The sequence below is a fragment of the Oncorhynchus keta genome, chromosome 10 (genome assembly GCF_023373465.1).
Source record: "Oncorhynchus keta strain PuntledgeMale-10-30-2019 chromosome 10, Oket_V2, whole genome shotgun sequence".
NCBI classification, from domain to species: Eukaryota; Metazoa; Chordata; class Actinopteri; order Salmoniformes; family Salmonidae; genus Oncorhynchus; species Oncorhynchus keta.
This window is the reverse complement of record NC_068430.1, coordinates 28,652,702-28,668,411: the sequence shown is the minus strand read 5'-3', so window position 1 is coordinate 28,668,411 and position 15,710 is coordinate 28,652,702. Positions and strand designations below refer to the sequence as shown.

Genomic DNA, 15,710 nt, shown 5'->3' with positions numbered 1-15,710 from the left:
TTTATATCACTTTTGGCAATGTAAAATTATTTCCCCCATGCAAATAAAGTCTCTTATATTGAAATTGAATTGAGAGAGTGAGAGAATGAGAGAGAGAGCAGGTAGAGTTGGGATATACTGCCACCTTGTGCTCTACCACTGTACGGTTTCAGGCCTGTAATGTACAATGATCCTCTAGAATGTAATCAAATAAAAATTTTACATTAGCTACAAATTGGGGTATAATAATCTGAGGATAAATTGAGGTATAATTATAAGAGGTTATAATAATCAGATCGGAGAACACACATCTTTGGTTTGAGGGACCTTTTTAAGGTTTTGCAAATAACCCTGACACCCAATCACAACGGAAATGTCATTGTGTAAAATGGTACTCAGCATTCTCTGGATCTGTGCTCAACAAAAGTTCAACATTCACATTCTGCTACCATTTATGTCAAGGCATCAACACATACAATTTGATGCATACGTTCGATACATTCTTTGTATGCACCACATAGAATGCACTGCAACTGCCTCTGCAACGCAATGCTGCAAGGCAAACAGCTTTCCATTGGAAATTAATGTACTTATGGTGTAAGTACTTGTGGTGTGATCGAGGAGTAACCCTAGCTTCATGCCCACACCCTGGCTCAACCCTAATCCTAGCCATAACCCTAACCATAGTCTTGGCTCAACCAAATCAAATCAAATGTATTTATATAGCCCTTCGTACATCAGCTGATATATCAAAGTGCTGTACAGAAACTCCATAGAAAGGCCAAAACCTAGGAAGAAACCCAGAGAGGAACCAGGCTATGAGGTGTGGCCAGTCCTCTTCTGGCTGTGCCGGGTGGAGATTATACAGAACATGGCCAAGATGTTCATAAATGACCAGCATGGTCAATTAATAATAATCACAGTAGTTGTCGAGGGTGCAACAGGTCAGCACCTCATGAGTAAAAGTCAGTTGGCTTTTCATATCCGATCATTGAGAGTATCTCTATCGCTCCTGCTTGAGAACAGCAGGTCTGGGACAAGGTAGCACGTCCGGGGAACAGGTCAGGGTTCCATAGCCGCAGGCAGAACAGTTGAAACTGGAGCAGCAGCACGGCCAGGTGGGCTGGGGACAGTAAGGAGTCATCATGCCAGGTAGTCCTGGGGCATGGTCCTAGGGCTCAGGTCCCCTGAGAGAGAGAAGGAAAGAGAGAAAGAAAGAGTGAATTAGAGAGAGCATACTTAAATTCACACAGGACACCGGATAAGACAGGAGCAATACTCCAGATATAACAGAATAACCATAGCCTCCCGACACATAAACTACTGCAGCATAAATACTGGAGGTTGAGACAGGAGGGGTCAAATCCGTAATTTAACTCTTGAGGAATCCCATATTCAGGTTCAAGATGGCAGTGGGCAAACTACGATTGAAAGATTCCGTTTTTTGATGACATTTGGTACTTTGTCTAATTTCCAAGGCATTGAAGGCATGCCACCAGCACAAGAGTTTGCATCCTGTCTCCAGAAAATCCATTGTGGGTTTACTTAAACAAGTATGTAATTTGTTTTTTTGTATTATTATTTAAAAAAATATATATTACTGTAAAACACACATTTGTACAGCAAACTTCAGGAGAGGAAACAGATTTTTTTTTAAATTCAGCCATTTAGCATTATGTTGGTTGAAAAGGAATTTGAGTATTTGCGGCTTATCTATATGACTCATTAGTTATCAGACAAGCAATGCTGAACCTCTGCAACTAGATGGAGTGCAAACCTCTCTTTTCAAAACAGCAGGAATCTTACACACTAAGCAATAAGTCTTACAGTGATTGGATAAGACATTCTATTCCTCAGTCAAATCCCTTGTTCACCACTAACATGGGTCTGACCTTGCATTTCACACTCAACTAAATCACAAAATCCACTTTTCCTTATTATTTGCATTCAACCAACTAGAGTGTGCAGAAAATGGCATCGGTCTGTAAATATGCTAAGCAGAGTCTGAGATTGGCCAGGCTGTGACAGGTTGTCAGTGTATGTTACTGTACCAGTGAGGTCTCAGAGTTCAGTGTTTATATAAGTCCTGTTGCACACCCAGCAGGTCAGACTCCCTCAGTCCTGTCACCTCCAGAGTGCCTCCCTCTCAATTATGCATAAAGGCTCCTCATGCATCCTCCTCAACACACCCACACCCTGCTGCGCTCTAACTAGAGCAAGGCCTCTTCCCCTTCCCCTCACACTGGACAAATGTTGTCTACACCAAGTCTGATGTGCAGTGCTACAGGGAGATAGTCCCTTTGCTCCAAGCTTTCCATGACCCAACAACACGGCATGAGTTTTACTGTAGGAGATGGTTGAACTGAAGGGGGAAAGTATGGTACACATGAAACAGCTTTCTCTGAGAGGCCAGATGTTTCTGTGTGACTTGAAAATGCTCTGTGTGTATTTGGATGTTTGAATTTAAGGTTGAAAGTGCTGAGCTCCCGGCTCAAATAAAACTCTGTTGCAATAGAGGCACTGAATCAGGGCTGCGGCGGTCTTGAAATTTTGTCAGCCTGTAATTCTCATTCAAATAACTGCCAGTCTCATGGTAATTTACGTTAATTAACATAAACACATTTAACATCTCCCGGGCTCCCACACATAGACTAAAGGCCACCGATGTGGACCTTTAGAACATATACAGTACATTTTAAAATGTCTAACAAATTAACAATACATCCAAAACAATATATCCATTAGGCAATTTATTTTAGGCGGGTGTGAAGAAACATCATGAAATGAAGAAATGTAGCCTATTTCAGAAGAACATATAGCATATTCTGAATTGTCCTGATGTCAGGCCCTGATCTGGCCCTGTACTGTCCCGGGGTAATATTGCCGTGTTACTGCTTTTTTTCAAGCAAATGTTTTTTTTAGGGAGCATGCTAGCACACTCGTTCGGTTCGGCTAGCCAACTTTGGCGACCCGACAGCCAAACTGAAGCGTGCTAGGCCCTGATCTGGCTATGCCATAGGCTGTGGGCAATAGCTAATTTAGAAAAAAGAGATTTGCTCATAATTCACATGGCATTGTTTTATATAATTGAATGGTAAGAAGAGTACAATTGAACATAGCGGAATAAACTATAAATTATATTTTTCACAAATGATTTCGAGGGAGTGCGCACATTCTACTATTATGTGTTGAGCGGTTAACAAAGTAATAATTTACTTAATTTTGAGTTATTTATGCAACTTTAGTTGTGATACTAACCTTAGAGTATATGATTTGATTTCTAATACATTCTGAGGCTGCGTGATGCAACTCTAATGATAATTTTAAAAAGTAGAATAAAAGGCATGCGCACTAATCTGTTTTTTTTGTTGCTCAGGCAGTACACACTTCATTAGTCTCTCATTCACAATTTGACAAGCACTTAATAATATTCTCACCCATCAGACTATTCTAAATTTAATCATGTCTTTACATATAGCCTGTGTGGAATATTAAAAAAATAAATAATAATAATCTGTACTACAGCCCCGTCGATGAGAATGGGGCGTGCTCGGCCCTCCTTTCCTGTAGTCCACAATCATCTCCTTAGTCTTGGTTACGTTGAGGGATAGGTTGTTATTCTGGCACCACCCGGCCAGGTCTCTGACCTCCTCCCTATAGGCTGTCTCGACATTGTCGTTGATCAGGCTCTGCTGTGTCATCTGCAAACTTAATGATAGTGTTGGAGTCGTGCCTGGACATGCAGTCGTGGGTGAACAGGGAGTACAGGAGGGGACTGTGCACGCACCCTTGAGGGGCTCCAGTGTTGAGGATCAGCGTGGCAGATGTGTTGCTACCTACCCTCACCACCTGGGGGCGGCCCGTCAGGAAGTCCAGGATCCAGTTGCAGAGGGAGGTGTTTAGTCCCAGGAAATCATCATTTTCTAATTAGTTATATTTTATTCCATGATATTGTTGTTACAAAACACATTTGTTTTGACTGTGATAAGGGCATGGGAATGTAAGACAATCTGCTAAGTTAAACTAACAAATTAGGCATGTGTTGTTCACCTCATGATCTTCAAACAAAAGTTCTGGCCAATCTTTGGTTTCTAAAAGTGAATTCAAAAGCACTGTGGAATGACTGTATAGACTAATAGGGCATTTGTATTCATTCGTAGGCTACCTGACTTGCTCCTGACTGAGTTAGAGTTAGTATGTTGTTTAATAACCTGTTAAAATGTCGGCTATAGAAGGTTGTAGTGCAGATATCCAATATGCATCAGAGTCATGTCTTTCCCCAGCATTTTCCAACTTATTTCTAGCATGAAGAAATGTGGACTAAAGCCTTGTTATAGATCACTTTACATCATCAGGTCCATTTAATGTATTTATATTCTTAATCTATCAAGGGGTAGGCCTATGCTTTCAGCCATTTTCTTTAACATTCCCTCACATTCATCCTGATTTTCTAGCTCTGGTTTTAACGTAACGCACCAAGCTCTTCTTTCCCATGACAAAGAGATTTAAGGAGTGTGTGGTGACAGAAAGAATTGGCTGAAAAAATCTGTGGATAGTAGACGATAATTTCGTCTGTCAAACAGGTATGCCTACCTCTTATTTATTGAAAGGGAAGAAATAGGCTCCAACACAAAGCCCTCCTGTTGATAGTAGCCTAAAGTAAAATTACAATAAAGACTTTAAATTAATTAAGCTTTCTTGATTTAGCCTACTTGAAGCACCCGTGCACTGTCCATCTCCACGGCTGCCGTTTTAGAGTAATGTAAGTTATGTAAATTACTTGAATATGGCTTATTGTGATGTCAATAATTCAGATAAATAGCTTCATTATGGTCAACAAAACATAATGTTTTTATAAAAAGAAATGATAGCAGTAGCACGCTTACTTCCAGTCCTCTCTCTGAACAGGAGATCAGTAAGCCTATTTTGTGGGACAAAAATATATATTTTTCTTCCTGGATAAGGCTTTGACTCACTTCCTGAAGTGCCATCATACACAGCACAGTCATTGGTTAGGCAGCACAAAAGGCTTAACATCAGCAAGAGCAAGGCAGGCCGGGGCTCATGATTGGGAACGCCTATCCATTGCAGTGTGTAATGCAGTTTAACTAGTTTGATATACACCATCCCAGCAGTAGCAATAGTACATTTTAATAGTACATTTTCTCAGAAATATAACTCTTCGAGTACCCTAAGCCTATAGCCTATAGTAGGCTACGGATCATTTTATTGATACCACACAAGGCTTGATATTGCACGCCCAGCAGAGAATCAACAATGAGGGGAATAATCATGTACACTTCGAGATACAATAGTAAGCAACTTTTTCTCAAACCCTGAGCAATATGATATTTACTCAAATACAAATTACATGACCCGCTTCTGAACTAAATTAAAAATACTAAACTCTCCCCCTGACTGAAATTGAAAAAGCATGACCCTCCCGCATTTTCCTCCGGGTAAAATGTTTGTAAATTTCGACCGCTCCCTAAGCTTTGTAGGCTATGGGCTCTCCAACTCTGTTCCAAGTCACCTAGTCCTTAGGCTACACTTATATTTATTTGGAGAGGGGCTGAGATCCCCTTATGGTTATTGTAAATGAACAGTCAGCCCATGTCAACTGTCAGACAGCCGGTGTTGACTGACAGTGTCCTGCTGAGTGACTTGGAGGCACCGAGGTTAGGGGTCCATGGCTGAGATTTAAAATGATTGACCACTCTTTTATCACCATAAAATGAGCAGCACCGCTCCTCTCTGTGTAAAGTAAAAGTGCTCCTGAATAGAATGGACCCCTCTTTTACTGTGACACAACCTACACAAAATTGTGTACGTTGCAATAATTATGTCCAATATGGATTCCATAAGAATAGAGAAAGGAGAACCTGATGAGGACGAAGAGGAGGCAGGAGGTGTATGGTTGCCAGCCAACATTCAGTGCCCAGCAGACCAGGAAGACTGCAGTGGAGGAGTAGCAGGCCAAGCAACAACAAAAAAAGAAGAGCACTTGAAGTCTTAGTCCAGACAAAAAGGAGGAAGGCTAATATGTGGGCTGTAGGTGTAGCTGAGTCTAGGCTCGACTTGTGAGTGATAACATGTTACTGTTTATTATATTGACTCTGTCTGGTCCTCTCCCACTGTCAATTTTCCTGTTCCACTGACTGAAAGAGCAAAAACAAAGTTCGCCTTGGAGAAGGTGGCTGCTTATGAGTAAGTGTAGACTAGATATGTGAGTGATAACCTGTTACTGTTTTGTTATTTTACATAACAATTTAACATGGGGGTTATGAGTCGTGTGTGTGTGTGTGTGTGTGTGTGTGTGTGTGTGTGTGTGTGTGTGTGTGTGTGTGTGTGTGTGTGTGTGTGTGTGTGTGTGTGTGTGTGTGTGTGTGTGTGTGTGTGTTAGACTGACAGATCAGATTTTACTAAGATGAGACTGAGTTGTGGTTAAAGTTGGCTGAAAATAATTTAAACACAGACACACACAACTCGAGTGGAGCCTCTCTCAGTTTGAACATATGCTTCAGGGACCACTGTAGAATGATCACACCCATGTGTTTGCACATATCAAAAAGGCATTAAATTATATTTGATTAAAAACCGTCTTATTATCTATGCCATATTATAAAATACAATAATTACAACAAATAATTAGAAAAATAATAGGCATGTATTTACTTCATTTTGATATTTCCAAAGATTTATTTTCAAAACAGCCTATGTCTTAAAGATAACAACCACACCACATAAAAACAGCCGATATCTTAAAGATAACAACCACACCAAATAAAAACAGCCTATATCTTAAAGATAACAACCACACCAAATAAAAACAGCCTATGTCTTAAAGATAACAACCACACCAAATAAAAACAGCCTATATCTTAAAGATAACAACCACACCAAATAAAAACAGCCTATATCTTAAAGATAACAACCACACCAAATAAAAACAGCCTATATCTTAAAGATAACAACCACACCAAATAAAAACAGCCTATATCTTAAAGATAACAACCACACCAAATAAAAACAGCCTATATCTTAAAGATAACAACCACACCAAATAAAAACAGCCTATATCTTAAAGATAACAACCACACCAAACAAATGTCTTGGTCCACGACAATAAAATAAAAACAGACGTTGACAGATGTCTTGGTCCACGACAATAAAATAAAAACAGACGTTGACAGATGTCTTGGTCCACGACAATAAAATAAAAACAGACGTTGACAGATGTCTTGGTCCACGACAATAAAATAAAAACAGAAGTGGACAGATGTCTTGGTCCACGACAATAAAATAAAAACAGACGTTGACAGATGTCTTGGTCCACGACAATAAAATAAAAACAGACGTTGACAGATGTCTTGGTCCACGACAATAAAATCAAAACAGACGTTGACAGATGTCTTGGTCCACGACAATAAAATCAAAACAGACGTTGACAGATGTCTTGGTCCACGACAATAAAATCAAAACAGACGTTGACAGATGTCTTGGTCCACGACAATAAAATAAAAACAGACGTTGACAGATGTCTTGGTCCACGACAATAAAATAAAAACAGACGTTGACAGATGTCTTGGTCCACGACAATAAAAAAAAAGCAAAGACATGACAATTGTGTAGGCATAGTGCCAGCAAAATGACATGGAATGCACAAGCATGCCCCTTGCAGCTTTGCACAATCATGGAAGAGTAGCATTCTGATGGCCGAATGTTACCATCGACAATGTAGGATGCCTATAATTCACATGTCATAGGCCCTATCCTAAATCCAATGAAGCCCTTTTGTGCAAAGCAATGATGACGGCACGTGTTTCCTTGCAGTTAACCATGATTGACAGAGGAAGAACAATGATTCCAAGCATCACCCTCCTTTTGAAGCTTCCAGTCTGTTATTCGAACTCAACCAGCATGACAGAGTGATCTCTAGCCTTGTCCTCGTCAACACTCACACCTGTGTTAATGAGAGAATCACTGACATGATGTCAGCTGGTCCTTTTGTGGCAGGACTGAAATTCAGTGGAAATGTTTAATGGGGATTCAGTTCATTTGCATGGCAAAGAGGGACTTTGCAATTAATTGCAATTCATCTGATCACTCTTCATAACATTCTGGAGTATATGCAAATTGCCATCATACAAACTGAGGCAGCAGACTTTGTCAAAATTAATATTTGTGTCATTCTCAAAACTTTTGGCCACAACTGTACATTTACAAACAGTGGATATGGCAGTCGGAGATTGCCCCTTATAACTTTAAGTTTAGAAATACAAAAACTGTAATATTAGGCAACATCATGGCACAACACCATACTGGCAGCAAATGAATTACTTTTATTAATTCAATGAAATTGTATTTGTGTAATGCAACAATCAAAACATTATTTACTCACCACCCACTCAATCAATTAGATATTTTCAACTTTGACATTTATTTGACATTTTATGGATATTATGCTAACATAGTTTCTAATGCAAAATGTCTGCTGTATAGGGAACAGCTAAAAGCAGAGTCCAGCAGATCTCTAATAAAATCAGTTTATTTGTCCTATGCACAGTATACGGCAAGGGTGTGTGTTTAGTGTGTGAGCGAGCGTATGTGTGGTGCAAGAGCGTCAGTGTATATGAGGATAGAGTCTTATGAGTGTGTTTTGAGGTATTGCAGGTAGAGTCAGTGCACGTGAGTGTAGGTAGTCACCCATTGATTAGCTGTTCACCAGTGTCATTGCTTGGTGGTAGAAGCTATCTCTGAGCATGTTGGTAATACCTGATGGGTGGGCAGGACGGTGATGTCTACACCAAGGAACTTGATGTTCTTGACCATATCCACTGCAGCCATGTTGATGTGGATGAGGTATCCCTCCTCTGCTTTCTGTGGTAAACAATCACCTCTTTGGTTGAGATCTGTAGTCTTGAAGCAAACTCGCCACCCTGCACACCTCAAGAGAGACTTGGTGGAAGACTAGAGACCAAGATTAGCAGAATAAGTGCTGGATTCCCAGCTGATAAGGTTGAGGTAAATTATATTAGCATCGCAACCTTTTACACACAGATGGTTGAAAATGTTGTGTCTGGATCCCTGCTCACTGTGCCACTATGTCGAGGTGCAGCCGTCAGGATCAAGATTAGGCAGAGAGAAGGTCACACTCTTTCTGGGGGACACTGGTGTCTCTCTGGGCTGGTTTGCACTGCGTGGTGCACACAGTGCCCACTATTTCCATTACTTGGCACTACGCAGCACCACCCTCAGGAGATGACGTAAACTCTGTAGAGCACAGACAGGCTTGATAAGGTTACACACAGACACAGACATACACAAGCACAGGAAGATAGACAGACAAGACACACAGATTAATAGACACACACACACACACACACACACACACACACACACACACACACACACACACACACACACACACACACACACACACACACACACACACACACACACACACACACACACACACACACACACACACACACACACACACACACACACACACACACACACACACACACACACACACACACACACACACACACACACACACACACACACACCATCTATCAGAAAATGAACCACTGCATGCACACACAACTGCGCCTTGCTGTGCAGTTCTATGCTGGCTTCTGAAGCTGCCCTCAGTAGCTGGTAAGATAATGGTAAAGTGTTTTTACAAAAGCTTATGCCTGTAGAACTGGGAATCTGTGTGCACCCTCTACTGAGTCCTGTGTTGCTCCGCAACCCTCCAGCACCTGGAATAGAACACAACAGGTTATTACATTTCAGTAATTGAACATATGCACGTATCCAGAGTGACTTAGAGTAGTGAGTGCATATATTTTCAGAATGGTCACCAGTGGGAATTGAACCCACAATCCTGGCACAAGCAGCATGCTATACCAACTGAACCACACGTGATCGACATCAAATCCTATGGTCAGGAGTTGACAAGACAGCACAAAAACATCTGGGACCAGACTATACATCCACATGGTCAGCTGCAGAGAGCATGCAGGAAAATGTATATGGCTCCACTACAGACAATGAGATGGATAATGTCCAATGGGTTTGAGTTGGGATGCCAGATGCTATTGAAACGTGTGTCCAGATGTTAACTTTGTCTGTAGACTGAGGGTCCGGGACAAACGCCAGAGGGACAGTTCTGTCTGCTCTACCTTCTGGGTGAAAAACACTCTGTAATATAACGGACAGGAACTAAACCCAACAGTCAGAGGTTCCACTAATATAATATGGAATTGTTTTACGATGGTCATACCATGGATCATTTAGCTATTTTATTTGGAATTTTAGATCCCTTTAGGTATAAAAAAATATATATTTTGGGGATAAAATATTGAATTTGGCCTACTACTATAGCCCATAGAAACGCATTGAATAACACAGTAATAAATGGAAAAAAAGAGTCAAAAAATAAATTGTCTGTCCAATATCTACGAGATATAAGAATGCTCAGGAAATATTTTTAGTTTTTTTGGACACATATTTAACCCCTTATTTTTGATGACACAACACTACCTCCATACTTCCATTCATTTGTATGGCTTACCTCCAGACAATTCCCTTGACCGTTGTGTGGGTCATAGAGCAAATGGAGAACACCATCGTGTTCATATTTCTATAGTGTGGTGATATTCGTTTGTTTGGACGCTACAGACATTCTCTTGAGAAGACTGACAAACACCGCTGTAGCTCGGCCACCTTCCATCGCAGCCTTTGCAAAAAGACAGATAACTCTTGCTTAAACTGACGGATTTTGATGGGGAATTTTTTTATTACGTTACTTAGGTTGCCGCACAGAATTTAATATTAACAAAGTTGAGAAATAAATATAGGAGGTAAGAAATCTGATGGGATCCTCCTCTTTTTAACATGGGCTTATAAGAACTCATTCCATTCCATGCATCAACCAGCTATGAGGAGCTGGCTCTCGCTGAGTAACAGGTGATCCTATTGTGCTCAAACTGTGAATGCATTTGCTTTGATGTCAGAGTGGTTAGTGGGACAATAGAATGCGGAGTGCTAGACCATTAGCCACTAGCCGTTAGCAAGTTTGGTAGGCTGCTAATGACCATCAGCGGTGTCAGAGGGCAGTTTTGGAGAAGCCTAGTTACTGCGATTCAACGGTCAAGTGGAATTTGACTGCGGTCATGACACTCGTGACTGCCAGTACTATGGTCACTGTATAAGCCATAGCACAAAACCTCTCTGTCCTCCATACCTGCTGGGACAGATTACAAGTTGTTCACTGCTGTCGTTCCCTATGAGACTGAACCCCCAAAGCCAGGTCATACAGAACTCTCCAACCCCTACTGCAGATGTCCAAAATCCTTGGACACATAAAATATTTGTTTCTAAATAAAAGGCTTTTTGGCAGCCTGTATTACATTAGCCACTGTGTCATAACTCAGTGAAAATCTGGCTCCTGGTTGAAGCTTTCAGTTTGTTGTTGATTAGGAGCAGTTGTGTAGAAATCAGACCCAGCTCTCCCTAGCCCAGTGGAACCTTTATGGACTATTTCAGTCTAATGCCACATTCTATCATGAACTCAGGTGGGCCTGGGTTCATAAATCCTCTGCCTTCCACACAGCTGACCTTTGAACTCTAACCTATAGACTCAGAATGACCTCGTAAGAGCTTTGTATCTGCATATCGCTCAGACATTGTTGTGGAAAACCCTGCACTACGTGATCCACTGAGGGAGTAGTGACAATTGCAGCAAGGCAGCTTCATCAGTAACAAATAAACTGATGATTAATGATCATTTAGCCACACGCTGACACACAGAGAGAGAGGTTGGGCTGGGTTCCATCATGAGATACTGCTGCTTCAACTCAAACACACAACATAAACTCAAGAAAACACAATTTTTGCTATTGTGTAAACATTGTTTTTACACAGACAACAATGACTGAAAGCGTTTTCTCTGGGCAGACAAGATGTGAAATCAAACAAATGCTAATATATATACCTTATATTTTGAACAAATGTAGCAATCAATCACAACATTTTCCTCTAATTTCCTCTCTATAATTCCACCCCCCCACACACACATACTGTCCATACATCTGAGATGACAGGCATTTCCCAACCTGCTCTCACGGTCGGCCCTGCTGGGTCCAGAGTCATCACAGTTAACAACGTGTAAAGATAGACTCGCGGGTGGTCGAGATTAGAAGGAGAACGGGTTTGGTCTGCCAGCAGGGTCTCGCCACTGAACTCCTGAACCCCCTCTCCTGCTCACGGGGTAAACCTTTTAGCACACACGCCAGTCTCAGTGAGTTCACACCGAGGTCTCTAGCCTTTCACACATCAACTGCTAATGAGGCCTCAAAAACTGAGAGGAAGGTGAAGAGATTCTGACCTCCATTCAGGAACGTCAGCTTGGGGGGGTGGGGGGGACTGTACAGAACTTAGTTCTAATGAATATAGACATGGAACCAGAAAAAATGTGTGGCGCTGCGAGTGAGTGAGAGATGTGATTTGTGAGGTGGCCCAAAAACGGTGGAACAAAAAAATAAATAATACAATTAAAAAAGACACTTACATGTTCATATGGAAAATATATAGTTACGTAAAATATGCTGTATTTTACTTCACAAATCGATTCCCTCTAACTGAAAATTAAAATAGAATCATTTCACGACTGCATTTCCCATAATTGTAGGTCAATGTGGTTCAAAATAGCCCCTCGTCATACAGCGTAACAATTACATAAGTACTATGAAGGGATGCCCACTGTAGGTGAAATTATTTCACATGGTCATACAGAGGACGACAGTGAAAATATAATCATTTCCATAATACAGTGGTATAACAGATCTCGTTTTTTTATTGAGGAGAGTCAAGTTGGGCTTTCCATTTTTAGAAAATAAACCAATTACAATATTACAAATAATGAAATTGTTACATCATTCACAGGGTTACAGTCAATGTACATTTATACAGAAATACAGGACCTCCCACATCAGTCACAGTGGTCAGGGCCGGCACTGTTCTACGAGGGCTACAACAGGCCAGGGGAGACAGGGCCATCTTCAGCCTGTCTTCACCAACAGCCAGAGAGGTGAGAACATAGGGGAGGAAGGGGGATGTGGGGGGATAAGACAACGTAAGGAACACAACGAAATTTGTCACAACTAGACTGCTATTAGCCACCATGTCAGCAGAGGGGGCTCTGACGCTTTCCGTAAGAGAGTTATCCACAGGAGCCATTTTCTATACACACAGAACTGACTGCCACAAAGGCAGGCAGGCAGGCAGACTGCTGCTCGGGGCATATTTGGATGGTCCACAAACACAGACCAATGAGTACGAGCCGGCACAGCTTGTGTTTATGCACACTGTCATGTAATTGTAACATTGAGACATAATGGTTTTCCTCCGTCCTACAAAAATAAGAACACAGTAGGGGAAATGTTCTTTGCGCCGGCAGTGCATTGAATCAACATCTCACGTACATTGATTTTGATTTATAAATAAAAGATTGTTATGCATTAGTTAATAACATGCGCATTGACAGTGAAACATCAACAGTATCTGCAGATACAAGCCATTGAAACAAAGACAAGCGTTTTAGATGTACAAAACCGCAGAGGACAGAGTTCTGTGATACTGGAGCAAGTTATCTTGTTTATTCCAAACAAAGAACCCTACTGCAAAACAAACACAGTTATATTCTGCTCTCAATGTTTAATCATAATGCATCTATGCTCCTTTATTTCTGATCTGTCGCATGAGCCTGGACATTGAAAACGGAGAGTATGAAGGAGATTGCCCCGCACTGTTAAATAATTGTAGTGATGGTAGCCCAAGATTTTATGTTTGTGAAGCACATAGTCCATCAAAAATAAAAAAATAACTACAGTATATATTTCATTTTCTTCTCTTCAGAAATGGAGCAGACATTTGAGACATGCTCTTACTCATGCTCTTATGCTCTTACTCATGAAAAATGGAAACTCATGAAAGTGTAAAGTTGCTGTCTTGAATATGCCTGTTATTTAAGTGGCCTTGGGAAGAAAAACACACAATCATTCAACAAAAAGCTATATGTGTGTGTTTATACCTTTTTAGATTCTCCTCGTCTTCAACTAGCGGAAAAATCTCAACAATGTAAAAATATCCTTGATTCCATCTATGTATAAAGTAACCCATATGCTATTGAGTGAGACATCACATGAGATATTGTGGCATAATGACCATCATGGATTCACACAGGGAAATCTAATCCTCACAGTGTGAGCAGAATCTATTCTGAACCCCCCCCCATCATAATCCCATCAGATCGATTAATCACATACTACAGGTCCATTACAATGGGCCCAGAAAGGACCACTGTGCCAAGGGGTTTTATCAGAAGGCACGGGCTTTGAAACAGTACCACAGAGCTCTACTGGAGGCTATCAATGTGTTAAAAATAAAAGGAAGAGGGACGACAGCTTTTTCTCCGGCGAATAGCAAATGATAGCTCTGGATGAACTATGGGTGAATAAACAAGGTTTCTTTCTGCCATTAGGTTCAGATACAGAAGAAATAAATACTTCACACAGTGCTTTCAGAAGTCTCCATAGCTCCACACTGAGCAACCAATAAAAGTGTTGACTCAACTCCTTATGAATCTAGATTCTCTCAACAAAGTAACACACCAAACCTACTCCTCCAAGAATAATTCAAGAAAATAAAAACACTTTCTTAATACCTATATTTACGTTCCTATAACTCTAAATACAAGTCCACCACTACTGTGTGTTTTAGTTAATCATTATAACATTTCTTCATACTTTATTTTGATTGAACGTCACATGGGGAAACATAGTTTGTTTAACCACCCCCTGCTTAATCACCTTAATATGACACTATCACCAAACAGCTCAGAGAGCATGAATGGAGACATTTGCAAGTGACACAAGACTCCGTCTGTCTATCTTCAGCACAAATATTAGTGCTGTACTGCTGAGCCTGATTTCCTGAACAGAAATTGCCCTTCCTACTGTTTCATCTGTCATTGAGTCTGCACTGGAATATGCAGGGTGACACAGTACTGTTGACAGAAAACTAAAGGGAGGATGATGTTACAGAAGCTGGATGAAAACCCCAATGCTCCTGCCCAAGGTTTGTAAAGACTCTGGATGGCCATATGGGTTAGTGGGTGGAATAAGATGGGGACTAAGTGACAGATGACAGCTAAGGTGGGATTTCACTCCTTTTGTGCTGAGGGATCAAATGCTAAGGCCTATATAGGACACCTCTCCTGTTCTGTTCAGACAGCAAAGTGCCTCAAAACAGACAGCGGACACACACCCGATGATGCTTAAGGAAGGACAACCTTTTGTGGAAGAACCTCCGCTTACATAGCCACCTGCTGTGAGACCAACACGGGGCCCTCAGGTTGTGTGTTGCCTACATAAATTCTGTCTGTTTTTTAAACAGACCTGGTCTGTCAACATGACAACATGCAGAGTCACAAAGTCATGGATCTGAGAAAGCAGAGCACAGAGGACAGTGGGAGGAGAAGAGCAGGGGATCTGAGGCGTGTGTTTAGCTCTGAGGAGAAAGAGACAGAATCACTGTCTGGTCAGCGGGGCAGTGATCAGGCTGTGGACCCCTACTAGGAATGAACATGTCTGAGCAATGGGCTCCAGATAGAGATCCATGTCTGGCTCCTCAGTCTATATCGAGTACTGGGCCTGTCTCAG

General features: G+C 41.2%; 1 long non-coding RNA gene across 1 annotated transcript in view; it reads left to right on the top strand.

Moving 5' to 3' along the window:
* The window catches only part of LOC127932182 (uncharacterized), a 58,192-nt gene that overhangs the window by 32,074 nt on the left and 10,408 nt on the right, over positions 1 to 15,710 (top strand). The window lies entirely within an intron of this gene.